The 16433-nt window shown below is 35.6% G+C and overlaps 1 protein-coding gene across 1 annotated transcript in view; it reads right to left on the reverse strand.

The window, feature by feature from the left end:
• Nucleotides 1-16433, reverse strand: part of COG5 (component of oligomeric golgi complex 5) — a 193147-nt gene that overhangs the window by 160682 nt on the left and 16032 nt on the right. The gene's annotated exons all lie outside the window — the stretch shown is intronic.

The following is a 16433-nucleotide window of genomic DNA, read 5'->3' on the forward strand; positions in this document are numbered from 1 at the left end:
CAAAAACCACATACAAGAAAGTTATTAGTCTTGATGCTAAAAGAGAACCAAACAACAAAGCCATTCCTGTGCAAAGGCTTAGATTTTCACACTTGAAGGGGTTTAGCTAGACCTCTAGTGTGATATGGGGACCTTTTATACAGAGGTTTTTCATTCATACCATCTATCTGCATAGACAGATATGGCTGTCAAGTGCCACAGCTAAAGCAGACGATAATTTTCTTGTCCTTAATAACTTTTGTATTATTTTGACTTCACTTCTCCTTCAATGATGTTCAGTTCTAGCCATGCAACTGCTTGGTCACAAACCAATCACCAATACTGCTAGCTTTCCTATTTCTGCATTTCCTAGACAGCCATGGTATGCCATCATTCTATATCCTATTTTTCTATTTCATCTTATACCTGCAGCAAAGAATCAAGATGCCTTAAGAAGTCATCATCATCCATAGCACTGTAAGCAAGAATTAAGATATTCATCCAAACAAAAGTTTGTTGAGTGGTTTGCACTATCCCATGCTTAAAAAATTCCTAATTTCAAAAAACAGTGGCTACGTTCATTGACTCAGTTACCAGTTATGGGGGGAGGGGGAAACAAAACAAAAGCCTGCAAAATCAATTAGGATGATTTCACTTGTCTTGTTACATAAACTGCTTAGTGTGTCACCAGCTACCAGTATAATTAAAAGGCTAATTCTTAATAAGTATTAGCTTCTATTAAAAAAAAAAGCAGACCATATCCTTGAATATGAGAGCTAGTTTGACTCAAGTATTACATAAAAAATGAGGATTTCTGACGCACTTTTCTGAAGTTGCACATTAAAAAAAAAGTGTGGTTTTAAGGGAGCAAAAAGCTATTTTCCGTTACATCATTAAATTATTAATCATACGTGTATTGCCAAAACCGTTTTTGTGGTTAAAACAAGACAAAACAAAAAAGCAGTACTTGTAATGTACCTTAGTTTACTTAGGCTCATGCCTTCGCTTACCAGAACAGATGACTCAAAAAAATAATACTACAGCTCAATATTCCACAAAGACCAGCCACTTACAAACATCCAAATTCTACCTAAAAGTTTTATTATCTAACTGATAATAATTTGTTATCTAAAATGACTGTGTAACATATATTCAAACATAATTTCACTGGCTTTTTTCTAAAAGCTAGCCCAATGACACCTTCATTCAACTGTACCCACTAACAGTGTTGATTTCATCCAAGATATCCCTCGTTTCCTACATGAATTGAAATCCTTCATATTATTTGAGAGGTTGCAGGGGGGAAGTAAACGCAATGCTTTTATGCAAAAAGATTTTTTATTTTTTTTTAAAACCCATATGCTCCAAATTTATCACTTCAAGCTAGCCCAATGACACCTTCATTCAACTGTACCCACTAACAGTGTTGATTTCATCCAAGATATCCCTCGTTTCCTACATGAATTGAAATCCTTCATATTATTTGAGAGGTTGCAGGGGGGAAGTAAACGCAATGCTTTTATGCAAAAAGATTTTTTATTTTTTTTTAAAACCCATATGCTCCAAATTTATCACTTCAAAAACATTCTTTCAGGAATAAGCTCTTCTGAAAAGAAATGTGCCCAGAAAACCTAAGCAGGAATGATTTTTTTTTTTCTTTTTTGTAACACTTCTTTCTTTCTCTGCCTAGCCATCCTCTGTATTGTGAATTCTAGAAGGAGGAAAAAGTGGGATCTCTAGGGTTAATGGCATAATTTGATTTCACTGATTACTTATCTTCCAATAAAGCATTCTTAAATCAATTAAAAATACTATTCATTTATTTAAAAAGAAAAAAAAAAGAAATCATAACGACCACAACACATGAATAAACTTACATCATGTCTTTATCTGAAGTAAGCATTTAAGAAAAGCTTTCAGACTTGAAAGGTTTCTTGACAACATGACTTTACTTTTTAAAATTAAATAAATCCTCAAGAACTACATGTTTAGTGTTAAAAGCTCATTCATTAGAAAGTCAGATTCAATGAAGCAGTACTTTGTAACAAAGAAAATGCAGCCTAGGAATTAGTCAGAGAGATTAAGTCAGGTTTTAAAGGCTATGTCGATCACAGTCATTGATTGCCTTTAAGAATATAAGCAAGTTCATTTTTACATTTACTATTCTTCATCTTTATTTAATAAACTAAAAAAAAAAAAAAGGACTTACACCATGTTGGAGTATACTTTGAGGTCTGCAGAAGAAAATCCTGCATAGAGCAGGGAGTAATACACGTAAGAATATCTGCAATGCTATATACACGCAGGAGTCATTATAAAACAGAATCATACATGATCTGTACCACAATGACGACAGATTTAACACAAACAAGACAAAATAAAGACTAACTAGTGAAGGAACACTGTATATCCTACAGATACAGAAGAGGATTTTAGGAGAGATATGAAGGTGTGCCGTGGGTGCTTGACAGACAGACTAAAACAGAATGCAAAAATAGGCAGCATCACTGGAGAAAAAAGGGCAAATATATGCCATAGTATTGTTCAATCAGAAGCCCACTACATTCTTAAAAATGATCTCACCACAGTGAGTCATTAGTTCAATTACATTTCACACCACTCAGCCTAAGGCAAGCAGAATTGTACAGGACTCTAAAAATATTAATTCCAGCAAATACATCTCAGAAACACAAGCAACCACCACGTTTCCACACGTCCTCTGTCCCTTAAGTATTAGCTGGTATCTGACTATGTTGTCTTTTAACTTCAAATGCATCTCCATTTAATTTTACGTTGTAAACTGAGGTTAGCCCACACTAAAAATACAAAAAGCTGCGTACAGTGCCAGTATCTATTGGAATATTCAAGATGCACACCTTAACAGAATAGCACATCACAAACCAGTGAAACAGAAATGTAAATACATCACAAATACCTCATTTTAAGTTGGCAACCATGTAGGCTCTGCTATATGGTCAGTTCTGTTTACTTCACTAGTGCCAGGGGAATAGGAATTAATTTAGTGACTTCTAAATATATTAGATAAAAAATGTATGCATCCAGATACATATTAGATCAATACACCTCTCTTCCTTCATTGTTACATAAATACACACATGTACATAATAATTATACATCCATATGCACCAGAAGTGGAGTTCAACATTAGCATCTACTTTACATTTATATGAAGGCATTTTTGGTGGGAGTGTTTTTGAACTGGACAGACAGGCACTATGCCCCACCATGCATGCACTTAAATGCCTTCTCTTCCCGCACCACCTTTTTTTTTTTCTTCTTTTTAAATGAAATAATACATTCAACAAGCTATATCATTTACCTGGGCACAAGGAAGAATTTTCTGCTCTGTTAACTGTTATGTATATCATATTGCAATGCGCTTAATAGTTCTTTTTCAACATCAGTGTACGTACTAGTCATCAGAATTCTCTTTTTCAACATCAATGTATGTGCTAGTCATCAGAATTCTTTGATAGCTGAACATTTTAGACATGTTTGTTTCCTCTGAAGAAAGTGTTTTAGTTACTAATTGCCATTAAACTCTTTTAAAAGGAGAGAATACAGCATTCTTTAGTAGTTTCAATGTAGTATTAAAAAAAATAGAATACACTAACTTACCCTTCCCTCCCCCATTGTTCAAACAAAGTATCTCCAACATATAGCTAAGGACAATCAGCTTCTGTCTTAAAACCTTCCAGCTTTATAACAGCCAAATTCCACTCCCACTTCACACATTCTGCTGTAATATCACTGAATTTATTTGTCTTACATCAACAAGAGAGAAGGATCTGATTCTGTAATTACCTTCTCCTTTTTCTAATTCATAGAACACTTGTGTAATTCAAGAAGCAAAATTAATCACAGGGTTTGGGCTTTGTTTTGCGGGGGGGGGGGGGGGGAGGAAAAGAGGAGGGAGGAAAAGAGGAGGGAGGAAAAGAGGAGGGAGGAAAAGAGGAGGGAGGAAAAGAGGAGGGAGGAAAAGAGGAGGGAGGAAAAGAGGAGGGAGGAAAAGAGGAGGGAGGAAAAGAGGAGGGAGGAAAAGAGGAGGGAGGAAAAGAGGAGGGAGGAAAAGAGGAGGGAGGAAAAGAGGAGGGAGGAAAAGAGGAGGGAGGAAAAGAGGAGGGAGGAAAAGAGGAGGGAGGAAAAGAGGAGGGAGGAAAAGAGGAGGGAGGAAAAGAGGAGGGAGGAAAAGAGGAGGGAGGAAAAGAGGAGGGAGGAAAAGAGGAGGGAGGAAAAGAGGAGGGAGGAAAAGAGGAGGGAGGAAAAGAGGAGGGAGGAAAAGAGGAGGGAGGAAAAGAGGAGGGAGGAAAAGAGGAGGGAGGAAAAGAGGAGGGAGGAAAAGAGGAGGGAGGAAAAGAGGAGGGAGGAAAAGAGGAGGGAGGAAAAGAGGAGGAAGGAAAAGAGGAGGAAGGAAACCCTGACATAAAAACTAATAGGAAAATCAAAATTGACTCATAACCAATGAGTGTTAAAGAAGAAGGATGTGAAGCAGGTGGAGAGTATAGGTCAAGAGAAAAAGGCAGAAGTTGGAAGGAACCACTGTAAGGCAGCTATGGCCATCAGGACCACAGAAATGCAACATGCACCTGCCATGGAAAGAATGCTAACCTTATTTTTTTAGATTATAATAAACAAAAATACAAGAACTTATCTTTGAATCATCGGGTGTGGTAAGTGGTTTTGCTAGAATTGCGGGGAGGAGAGGGGAGAACAACAGGAACAGCAGCTCCAGAAAAGGCTTTTGATTTAACAAATTATACACAGAGTAACAGACAAACCAAGAACATGCATGATTCTACCATCTCTTTTCCTAGAGATAAACTATACATTTTACCAAGTACAAAGTACATACAGAGTACATGCATTCCAAGAACAGACCTGAAAAGAAAATGTTATTAGATGTCTGTTCCCAGTGATAATTTTACAAAATGCTATTGAATTTTACCTCAAATCAGTGTTGGTCAGATAACTTCAGTTTGTCTTGATGCTTCGAGTGTGTTTCACTACCACAGTATGTTTTCAATTACTGCTTTTTTATCTCAATTTTATTATTTTTGTAGAGTAATAAATTGAAGGAGAAATATCATTAGACATCTTTATGTTCTTTGCTAAAATTACACTTCAGTGCTTATTATAAATTGAGCCAGAATGGAAGAAGTATCTTCCTGTGCATTTACTTTATAGATTTCTGTATCAGCTGTTTTCCTATTTTACAAAGAAATTCTCACACAATGAAAAGAAATTCAGTTGAAATGAAAAAACCTTAAGATTTACAGTGGAAGTTCTGTGCTATGTATGGAACCTGAAATTACTAAAACATAATTTCTTTTTTGTAGTTTGAATGAATTGTATCCTTTGAACATAAGCATTTCTATATCCTCATTCTGATTCTTGACACTGCACAGCCAGGCAAGCAGGCGGGCAGGCTGACGGCACAAAGCTGTTGGCAAACAGCACACCCTTGTTTCCTTTCCAAGTTGGGTTTTTGGAAATACACTTTTAGTTTCTGTTACCCTGCTATGATCTCCAACTTCCTACCCTATCTTGGCAACAGTTTAACTTGATACCATATCTGATAAACAAATCAATGTCACTGCTGAAACAACATTATTGCTGTAAAATCTGTCACTCTGGCTATGTCAGACTGTTATTAACAGAGCAATATTAGCACAGCTTTACTTTCAACTAGTACTAGGATCTCTCACAATCTGTTGTGAGATTTTACTTCAAATTAAACTCAATTTAAACTCAATTACTAGGGGGGAAAAAGCACAATAACTGGTGACAACTTATTGCTACTCTGTACCATGGTTTTCTTCCAAATCTTATTTCAAGATATTTCTCACAAATAAACAGAGAAGGAAGAAGGGAGAAGTAGAAAAAAAAAAAGGACAGCTTCCCACATTAGTATATTATTACAAATATCAGTGATGCTTTGGGCACTAGGTTGCATTTAGCAGTGTGTTGAAAACATGCATAAGGAAAAAGAAAATGGGAAAGGAACACTATTTGCAATGTATATATCATCACAAAACAAAAGGTGAATCTGAGCACTGCTGTTGTAAAACACCTTAACAATAATGAGGAAGATTCCTGCTAACAGCTCTACTAGCTAGTAAGTGAGACCTATCAATGAATGAAAACGAACAAAATAAAAGATGTGAAAAGAATTTGTGGGCAAAGCAAAGGTTTTAAAGTTATGTGGTTCAATAACAACAACAGTGGCTTCCACAGACTAAATACCTAACCCAAAAAGAACTCTCATGGAAAACTAATTTTTTGTGTTTTGCCAAAATACCACACACCTGCACATATATGGAGTACAATATAGCTAAAATAAGAAGATTTAGCATATGTATTTGTTGCTACTGCAGTCAGTAAGGTATTTCATGAGAGATTTTTTTTCAGATACAACAGACTTTCTAGGAGTATATTTGCATGTAATAAAACCAAGAGTGTTACTTGAATTATAAATTCATCTTCTGAATAGTTACAAGCAAACATGAAATCATAAGAAATTTCCAAATTGAGTGAATCACTTCATTTTCTATGTTTAAATGGGAACAAACATTAAGTTTAATAATTTTGATCATACAAGGTTATATGCCCATAAATATAAAATGGAGCTACACAGCTCATCTGCAGTTGTATCAAACATGGACAAAGCACAAAAAAGTGCATATGAAGACAAGTTAAAGACATCTTTAAAAAGATTAATGTATTCAGAAGCTTCTGACAAATCTTGCCTCAGTTGTTCACCTTACGGTGCAGATTGCAGAAGCAATTTAAATAAAGTAGAATAAAAGTGGGAAATTTTTAATTCAGTCACTGAGACTTTGTTATGCCCCAATTTTGTTTCAGTTAAAAATCTCAAGTTTCTACTACATCTTTAGTTTGCAAGTTAGCTCAGCTAAAAACTGGGGGGGTGCAGATCTCTTTGGAATTGTAGACAATATGCCACAGGAACAGTATGTTTTCAAAATAATAGGATGTTCTTTCTTTTAATGAGGTTGGGTCTTCACATCTTTCCTTGAAATGACATGAAAAGAGATGTGAGACCACACTGTTCTTCAGCTGAAGAGGGATTTGGTGCCTGTGAGCAATGGAAGGTTGGACCTGAATGGTAAACAAATAAAAAGACTGGACTACTTTACTTTTCAAACCCTAACTGAGAAGAGTCCATAAAATTCTTGATGAAACTAATATTTGAAAATTATATGCATGAGTTGGGAGACAAAGAGGAAAAACTACTCCTGTGAAAACAGCCTATTTTTAAAGCTGTCTCCCATGTGCAAGAATTAAATCTTACTCTACAGTGCTCACTACTTTGTATTACATACAGCAACACCTTCACTGATCTTTAAGGCAAGGCAGAAATGACAGTTACAGGAATACTGGCTCCCATCCAGGACCTGAACAAAGATTATACTTCAGTTGTCTTTTCACAGCTATTTGGTTAGATTTTCTTTAACATGAACTGGCTTACGCTTTAATTAGAAATGAACAGAATAAAATTGGTTACTATGTTTAAGATTTGAACAACCAGTATTTACTTGAGGAATTAAACAAAATTGTGTACACAATCTCGTTTTTCAATTATTTTATACTTCTGAATTTACCAGGCCTCATTTTCCAGTCCTTAGCTCTTGTCATTTCTTTCTCCACCAATCAAAGAGCTCTTCTGCGACCCTTTATTTTCTCCCCATGAATGCACCTCTACAGTCTTAATCTTCAAGAAAAAGAGCCCATTTAATATCCTACTGCGACATGTATAATTGCATTTATTCACAGGTATCCACAAAACTATGTTTTTATCTGTACGGTACAATTCCCTTTACCAATTGCAGAAGTACAGATTTGCATGACATAGCTGCATGAATGCTAGAACAGACACAACATTGGTAAAGCAACTGCAGCATGGATACAGTCCAATTCCAAGGCTTTACAGAAGTTTAGTACCATATTTTCATATTTGTAAAAGCAGAGATAGTACTTTTTTCTTTTTTTTATTTTATTTAGAAAGCATGTTATATGTACGTGTTGAACATTCAAGGTGCTCTGCCCATTCACAGCTGCCTGTCCTCCAGTAGTCTGCCTTCATCTGAGGTATAGACCCATAGAAAACTACCACTACCTTACTCACCTCTGTTCCTCTCTTCCAGCTCCACTAGTAACAAAAGTATCTACCAAGAATGTACAGCAACTGTGAGGTGAGAAGACGGCTTATTTAAATACTTACTTAGGGGAACAATACCTTAAGGGAGATTTAAGTCATCTAAATTGCAGATTATGCACATAAAACAAATCTATAATGCATCTACACAATTTCTTTAATCAACTAAGTAATCAAAACACACAAATTTGTTTGACAACACTTACTTTCCATTAAAATGTAATTGACTATCATTAATTCAGCTTTACAGGCCTGAATTCTTCTTTCAAATGAATTAAACTTCTCTACTATTTTTCTACAGCAGCTTTGTGTCTAACTGACTTTGATTTCAACAGAAATACCCTGTTTCTCATGTTGGACTTTCCCCTTCCCCATTCAGTAAGAAGTTACAAATGAATGGCTCTGGGAAGTTAGCACATTTGTGTAACATCCCCTAGTTATTGTTAGATTACACGGTATCCTTACTTTATGGAAGAACAGATTACCCTGCCTCCAAAAATAAAGCAAGAGCATTTACTGAAAAACCCTCCTATTCTAAGTCTTTATGAACAATCTGGAAACCTGTATATTAATAAGATTATTTCATGATAGGTGTCTTTCTGGTTCCTGCCAGCCATGGATTTTTCTGCAATATTTTAAATTCATCATATCTATATGTGTAAGGCATTCAGTTGTGTTTACACATTGTTTTCCAATTATGGTGGTTGTCTTTGCTTTGTCACTACATTAGAATGGGCCTTTAGCCAGGACTACCCTCTTTCTTGATTGCCAAAAAGCCAGTATTTCACTATCTAATATAGTCTTCTCAGTAAACTTTAACTTTCAAGTTTGTCTAAATACATTTGTCCAAACTACTGAATAGAAGATCCTCTGCATTGAAAAATTAACTTTTCAAAAATGGAACATTAAACACTGGGTTTATTCTCAGTTTGCTCTATGCATCATGACTTGCCACTCTGGCAACAAGTGATTTTTAAATCCAGTAAATTTATTCATTATAAGAGAATCCAGAATAACGTTTCTCCTTGTTGATGATTGCTGTGTTAGAAATTGGTGGGTTTTTTACCACTGGCCATAGAGGATAAATAGTCTAGGCTCCCAACACCATTCTTCCACACATCTCAGAAACATGCTTAGATAGCAATGCTTCCACTTTTCTGGTTTAATTCAGTGGGTTGTGAAAGTAACAACTTCTGGATTTTGTTAGCTGGCTCTCTGATCTACATGCATTTGCAGATACTTCTACTGTAACTTCTCATTCTGCTACCCCCAATGAAATTTTCCAGACATGATTTGCTACCATGATTATTTGATCCTCTAGTAAGCATTCTAATCAACTGCTCACTTCTTTTCCTTGGTGACCAGAAGTTACCTGTCCATTTCATCCTTTTCTATTCTCCCTCACTCTGACTATTTCTGAATCTGATTGTTCAAAAAGAAAAAAAAAAAAAAAAGCTGTTTTCTCAGACACACAATACTGAAGTGTTATTTCTGAACTAACCATGTTCCTCTTCAGTACAACCACTGGGTTATGCACTAATAAATGCTTCAGTCCCAGCAGAAAGAAAAAGATCGATATTATGAACTGCTTCTCAGTGTTATTTCTTTGACCACTAACAACTGATTTCACCATTGGCCATAGATAAACAAAAGGAAGCACACATTCTCCCAGCTACCCTCAGACAACTCCCCTAGAAAAAATGTGTGACATTTCTTCACACTTTCCCACAGGGAAGTGATTATCTATTGAACTCAAACCACTGAGCCTGATCACCTTAGAGATCATTACTCTGGTTCTGGGAGAACTAGACTGCACCTTTCTATTGAATTTCCATGTACGTAAATGCTCAGGAAAGGAAGAGAAGAACAGAGAAAGTTATAAATGCCAATTCCTACCAGAACTTCAGACAGTGCATATGCAGACCTGCCTGAAACGTAAAATTGCATTTCCTTGTAGAACCTCCACACACAGCAGAACAGACAACTAGATCCAGGCTCTTTCAGATGCATCATTCTAGCTGTAAATGGTGTCAAACTCTACAGAACAGAATTTTTCCATGCTAGTTGTTAGTGTTACTGACTTGTTTGTAATAGGTACTCCAAGTCCTAGCTTTAACTGTTTACTTAAACTTTTATACCTATTGAAATACAGTGAGAATACACCACCACTCAATTTAGAGATGATATCTCTCTGCTTTGCTGATATCCCTGCGTTCACTTATTTTAAATTATGTAATCCAACTTGCCTTTCTCTTCATGAACATCCACAGACACCTGTGAGTAGATGCCTTTTTCTTTGTTTATGTAATATGTAAAAGACACTACAAATTCTTTTCAAACTCTTGCCAGCTATTTTTACTCTCTACAATGTATTGATAATTTACAAGATGCAAAAAGATAATTTTTCAGAGATTCACAGCTAACCTCTGTCTGTCTTCCCTTCTCTCTCAGCCAAAAGCAATTCTTTCTCATCTTTGGTGTGCATAATTTTATTTTTTGTTTTTTAACTAATACAGACTTTTAAAGTCAGTGCATAAAAAATTACTAGATTCAAAGGCAGACAGAGCTTGCAGATACCTTTGGGTCTTGATAATTTTGTATGTCACCTAGAAACAGAAACCCATATCTTTCATTTCTACTTTTAATTAAAGTATGACTACCCAGTAACAAAATACTTTGTCTCAAAACCCAAAGATGCCCTAAGATCCACACTGGTTACACAATCATAACTGTTTTAAAGTAATTAGAAATTAAAAAAACAAACCAAAAACAACTCTGAAGTTGTGTTTATCCTGTATTTGGGTAAACACAAGCATTCACAACTACAAGATTATCTATGTATGTTACTGGTTCATCCAAATCCTTTCATATCTCCGCTGTCATGACACATCCTAGCTAACAAACACAAACATACTTATTGTTCAAACACTTAAAATTATCAAGGGGTAAAGCAAAAACAAGGTCCAAACACCCTTGCTGTCCTTCTGGTGGGAAACAAGTATTCCTTAATAGCAAAACAGAAACAGGTTTGGTATAATTCCTCTGCTCTACAGGGACACTTTGAGAAGAGAGCAGAAGGGGAATTTTTTAATTAGAGAAACAGAATGTAAGCATAGTTTTCAGATTTTAGAGTCACACATTTAAATTCACTAATTGCAAAACAAACAAACAAAAACTGGAAAAAACCTACCTTATGAGACCTGGCCTTTACATTTAAGACCATTAATGAGAAAAGATAGTGTAGTGTAATTACCAAGACCTTCCTCCACAACTTTCCTCTTCCATCACTCTTTCTGTTCTTCATTTCCAAACACTTCCTCTTTCTAAATTCCCAAGCCCCTCTGTTTCAGCCTCACCCAGGTGGGACTACAAACCCCAGATAAATCCTCTGGCTCTCAAAGCCCCAGACCATCTGATACATTACCCCAAAGCAGACAGAAAATACTGTAGTTTCAGTGTTTTTAAGAAATAAGAAATACTGGCTTAGTCTCAAACACAGAACTGAATGTGCTACCAGGGCAAACACTATTCATGCCTCATGCACATGACAGTACACAAGAGAGTTCAAATGCATGCGTGTTAACTTATCAGCTTCGTGACTGGTGCAGCTACTCTGCTTGTCCTGACAATAATTCCTCTCCCAGCACAAAATACTTTTTGGTAGTCCACCACATCCCCCCACCCCTTCATTAGTTCTTGTCCACTATCATTTCTTTCCTACTGGAGTCCTCTGAACTGTTAGAAGCAAATACATCAAGAGCTGTCTGGCCCCAGATTTTACTCAGTACCTGCTGAAGCCTAGCTTAGCGTAATACAGGCCTACAACCAAAACTTCTATGCATTAGATCAAGACAATAATAATCATAATTGGTATTAGTAATGAAATAATAGCAATCCAATTCAGAGTAACTGATGACAAGAAGGTTGAAAGAGCAAAGCTTTCCAGAAATGTAAGGAACAAAAGATGTGAACAACTGTAACTGGGAGCAAGAAAGAGCGAAAGACAGAAAATAGTCCTTGATGGGCCTGGAATCAGAATAAAAACTGTTAGAAATACTACACATGCTACAGCAAAGGCAACTTGAACACACTGTAATTAACTTCTGACACAGCCTTGCTAATGGGACGTCAATAACATACCTCTCAGGAACAGATTAACAGCTCAAGATAGAAAGTGGAGTACTAAATCCATTTTCAAATACCTCATATACAGCCCTCTGACAAGGTCTATATACTTGAGACTAAAATTACCAAATGCTTAATAATACAGCAAAATCAAATTCTTCAAGTAGTTATAGCTAAAAGACTAATCTCATCAAAAACAGAAATCAGCTTAATGCCAATATGAAAAAATAGTTTCATAATTCACTCAATATGGCAAATTTGAAACACGTTTATGGTCGTTGAAAGGAAGCTTGATAGCAAGAAAACCCACCATTACAATCATACCTGGATTAATCTTCTAGAACTGTATGCATAAAGAAAATTAAATTTCAGAAGATCAGAATAGTTATGACTTTGGAAAACAGTGACACAGCAATGAAACTACAATGAAGCTACATTAACAGAAACCAAACTTTTAAAAACCTGAGAAAATGTAAATTCAAGCCCTACTAATTTAAAGGTTATGTTGAAAAACAAAATTCCAACAGGCTATATTTTTTCTTGTATCAATTCAAACTTAGTCTTTTCTCTTATGGGCATGTAATTATTTAGTGTCTTCTATTGAAAATGGTTAGAAAAAGAATGCATGCCAGAGATTAATCAAAACATACCAACTATTTATATAAAATGCTTTGTCTAAGATAAGTTTTCCAGGCTAGGAGTCCTAATCACAGCAAAACGCAATCTGATGGTAAAATCTGTATGTTCTGTCTGCCTTGCTCAAAGAGGATAAAGAGGTCTTACACTGTTAGCCTCTTACTAATGAAAAATTGTATTAAGTTTTGCAAGTCATTTTGTTACATGCACATTAATTAACTTAGTGAATAGTTCAAATTAATGAACTCGTTACCTACTATCAAGATTTTTCTTTATTTCAAAAGCCAACAAGAAATAAATTAACATACACAGAAGCTCCTTAACTCTGCATAAAAGGTAAAGATAGCATAAAATAAAATAAGATGGCCTAGAACAAGATTGTTGTATGCATAATTGAAACAGAGAAAGAAATAAGTGGGTGGTACAGCAACTACAGAAGAGCACAAGGACTAGCTTCTACCCTCACTACACAAAATATTTGGTTGTACATAATAATTCATGAAATAACATGACTCAGCAGAAGCTTGAGTAGCCCTTCCTTATACATTAATTTACAATAAATCAAGTAGTGACTTTGGCAACATGAAGCCAGGAACGATACTAAGAAAATAACAAGATATTCTTAGTAACCAAGAGGATTTTTTGTTAGCACTAACCATCCATAGCTTTCATAGCATTAGTTTCCTTGAAAAGACAGATCAACTAATAAAACCAGAATCTTTCTAAACATAGTAAATTGAAGCATTACAAATATGCTTTTTCTTTATCAATGTATGAAATAACAAATTCAATTGCCTCTGTGGTATGAATGCTAGCTGACTGGTTCCATCAACATTATCACATTAAAAATAAAGAATAATTATTTTGCAATATAACTGACTGTCACAAAATGACCAGTATTACCCATGAGAAACATAGTATCTGGTATATAAGTATTTGTTTATTATATATTATACAATTATTTTGTGATTAAATGCACTACTAATGATATACAGTTAATCACAATGTAACTAGAGCAATAGGCCATAATTTTTTTTTACCAGAGATGCTGAAAAAAAGCAGTTCAGACAGTGTATTCTATATGTATTTCACAGGTGACACTGGCTTCATATTTGTGAAGAATTTCTCATTATTATTAAAATTTTTTTAAGCCTCATTTTGGAATAATTAAGCTTTTATATAAAAATGAGTTCTCAGTTTCCAAACAGTTCAAGACTCTGTTTTAAAGCTACAAATATTAAGGGTCTTAAATTATTTGTACATCTGCTTGACCTTCCCAACAGAGAGGGGGTTTTGGCCTAGAATACTACAAATAAAACTTTGTGCAACAACTTTTTGCAAAATCTTCCATCTTATGGTAACAGAGCCTCAGTAAAAATAATATAAAACAAAATAAAAAACAACTCAACTGAAGGGAACAACATGAAATTGAAGAACATGGAGACTACACTCAACTACAAAAAGGCATAGTATATTTTAGCCCAATTTCAGTGAAGGTCTTGGCAGTGTTACTGCTAACACCACCAGGGACAGAAGAAACACATTTTAGCAAGATACTTGCACTTACTATGGATGCAGAGGTACCACCTGAAGCAGTGGCATTCAAAAATAATGCAGATGGCTCTGAGCCAGTGATACAATTCAGTCATTCTCAGCAGGACTAATTACTGCAGGCTAAGCATCATGCTAGCATGGCTGTGTAATTTCTATTAATCAGATCAGTTTGCCTAGCCCTACAGAACAGTGCGTTGTGCTACACAGACATATGCTACGTTATTTTGGAGGACACTAAGTCTTGCACAAGGCAGTAAATTGTAGTGCATCTAAATCCCTAAGCAAAAGCACCATGAATGCAACTTTTCCCTCCAGATTGATGTGTGTTGATTCTTACGAGAAACCACGCACAGCAATATTAATATCAACAAATCTGTCTGCTCTGTGTACTAGCAGTGAAAGACCTCACTGACATGACAGTAACCAAGTCCTTCCTCAGTTTAATTGCAGTCAACACAAGATCTGGCTTAGCAATTGTACACTCTAAATTTTTGCTTAGAACAGAAAAAAAAAAAAAAGTTTATTGCTAAATATGATGTGGGAAGAAGGCAGCAGTGAAAGACAGCTACCATAGTATCTATGGCAGGTGTTCAGACAGCTTACCATTGCAAGTTTAGTAATACTTGTGTACAGATACATAACACATATTTAATGTTACTTCCAAAACTGCAACAGTTAAAATGAAATAGTTTTTATACAACAATGTTTAACCCCAAGGACAAATATTAGTCAGCCAATCTACAACCACTTCAGAGTAAGTCTCTCTGTTTTAGTCAGATTATTTACGCTGTTATCATACTCAATTAATAAGGCACACTGTGGAAACAATAGGTACACGTAATTCGAACTTGCAGTAGATATGGATGAGAACTCGTATAAAACAAACAATTATGAACACTCACTACTAGAAAGTAACTAGAAAGAGTTATTTAATTTTTCAACAAATTACAACTGTTGTTTCCTGAATACTGACTAGTAGTGCTTAGTATTTTGATAAACACAAACCAATATTCATCACAGTTCCCAAATATTAAAAACTTACAGGAGTAAATTAACATCTTTTTTAAAAACAATTGGGTCACTGAGAAATGGATAGCTTGCCTTCTTTCCTGGCAAAGGAAAAAAAAATCAGATACACGACATTTACATTCACACAGTACCACCTTCCTTTTCCTGCTCACTGCATTCTCCTAGAGAATACTGACGTAATAGTTTTTGAGGGTCAATTTTTGCAGTGCTCCAGTCACATGATTAACTGTGTGAAGTTAACTTGAGTGTCAGTCACAACCAGAAGAGAAGTAATTGTGTCAGAGGGGTGAGCTGAAGGTCTTTGAGGAGATTCATCTACTATTTCATCTGAAGGAGTGATAAGAAGAGGCTGAACTAAAGTGATGGCATGAATTTTCCAGTCACACTGTCCTAATATTCCAGGAGGTATCTGGGCACAGTGCCCAACAAGCCAACTTGTGGAAAGGAAATTTTACATCAAGCAGTCCAATTAAAAAAAAACAAAAACAAACATACACACCACCAAAAACCAAAACCAAAACATCCCTATAATACATTTTCTATTAACAGAGTTGGGGAGGAGCATCTCTGAGAGAAACAGAGGACTGGTAGCAGGTCGGCTTATTCAGTCCTCCTGCTTCAGGGCAAAACCACCTGCATCTAAACTATTCCTGGTACATGCTTTGTCTAAACTGCTTTTAAAAATGCTTCAAATACTGACTTCACAGCTCCTCTGAAACTACCATTAGTGGCAGAAACCTTTCCTAACATTTTAGATAAAAATTTGCTTTGCCTCATTCAGGCCCTTTACTTACTGTTTCAATCACAGTGGATATAGAGAGCCAATTACTCCCTTCTCATTTGAGAAATTTTTATTTATCTGAAGAACATTACTGTGCCTCTCAGACCCCTCTTTTCCAAACCAGAGCACCACACA

This window comes from Buteo buteo, chromosome 4 (genome assembly GCF_964188355.1).
Source record: "Buteo buteo chromosome 4, bButBut1.hap1.1, whole genome shotgun sequence".
In the NCBI taxonomy this organism is placed as follows: domain Eukaryota; kingdom Metazoa; phylum Chordata; class Aves; order Accipitriformes; family Accipitridae; genus Buteo; species Buteo buteo.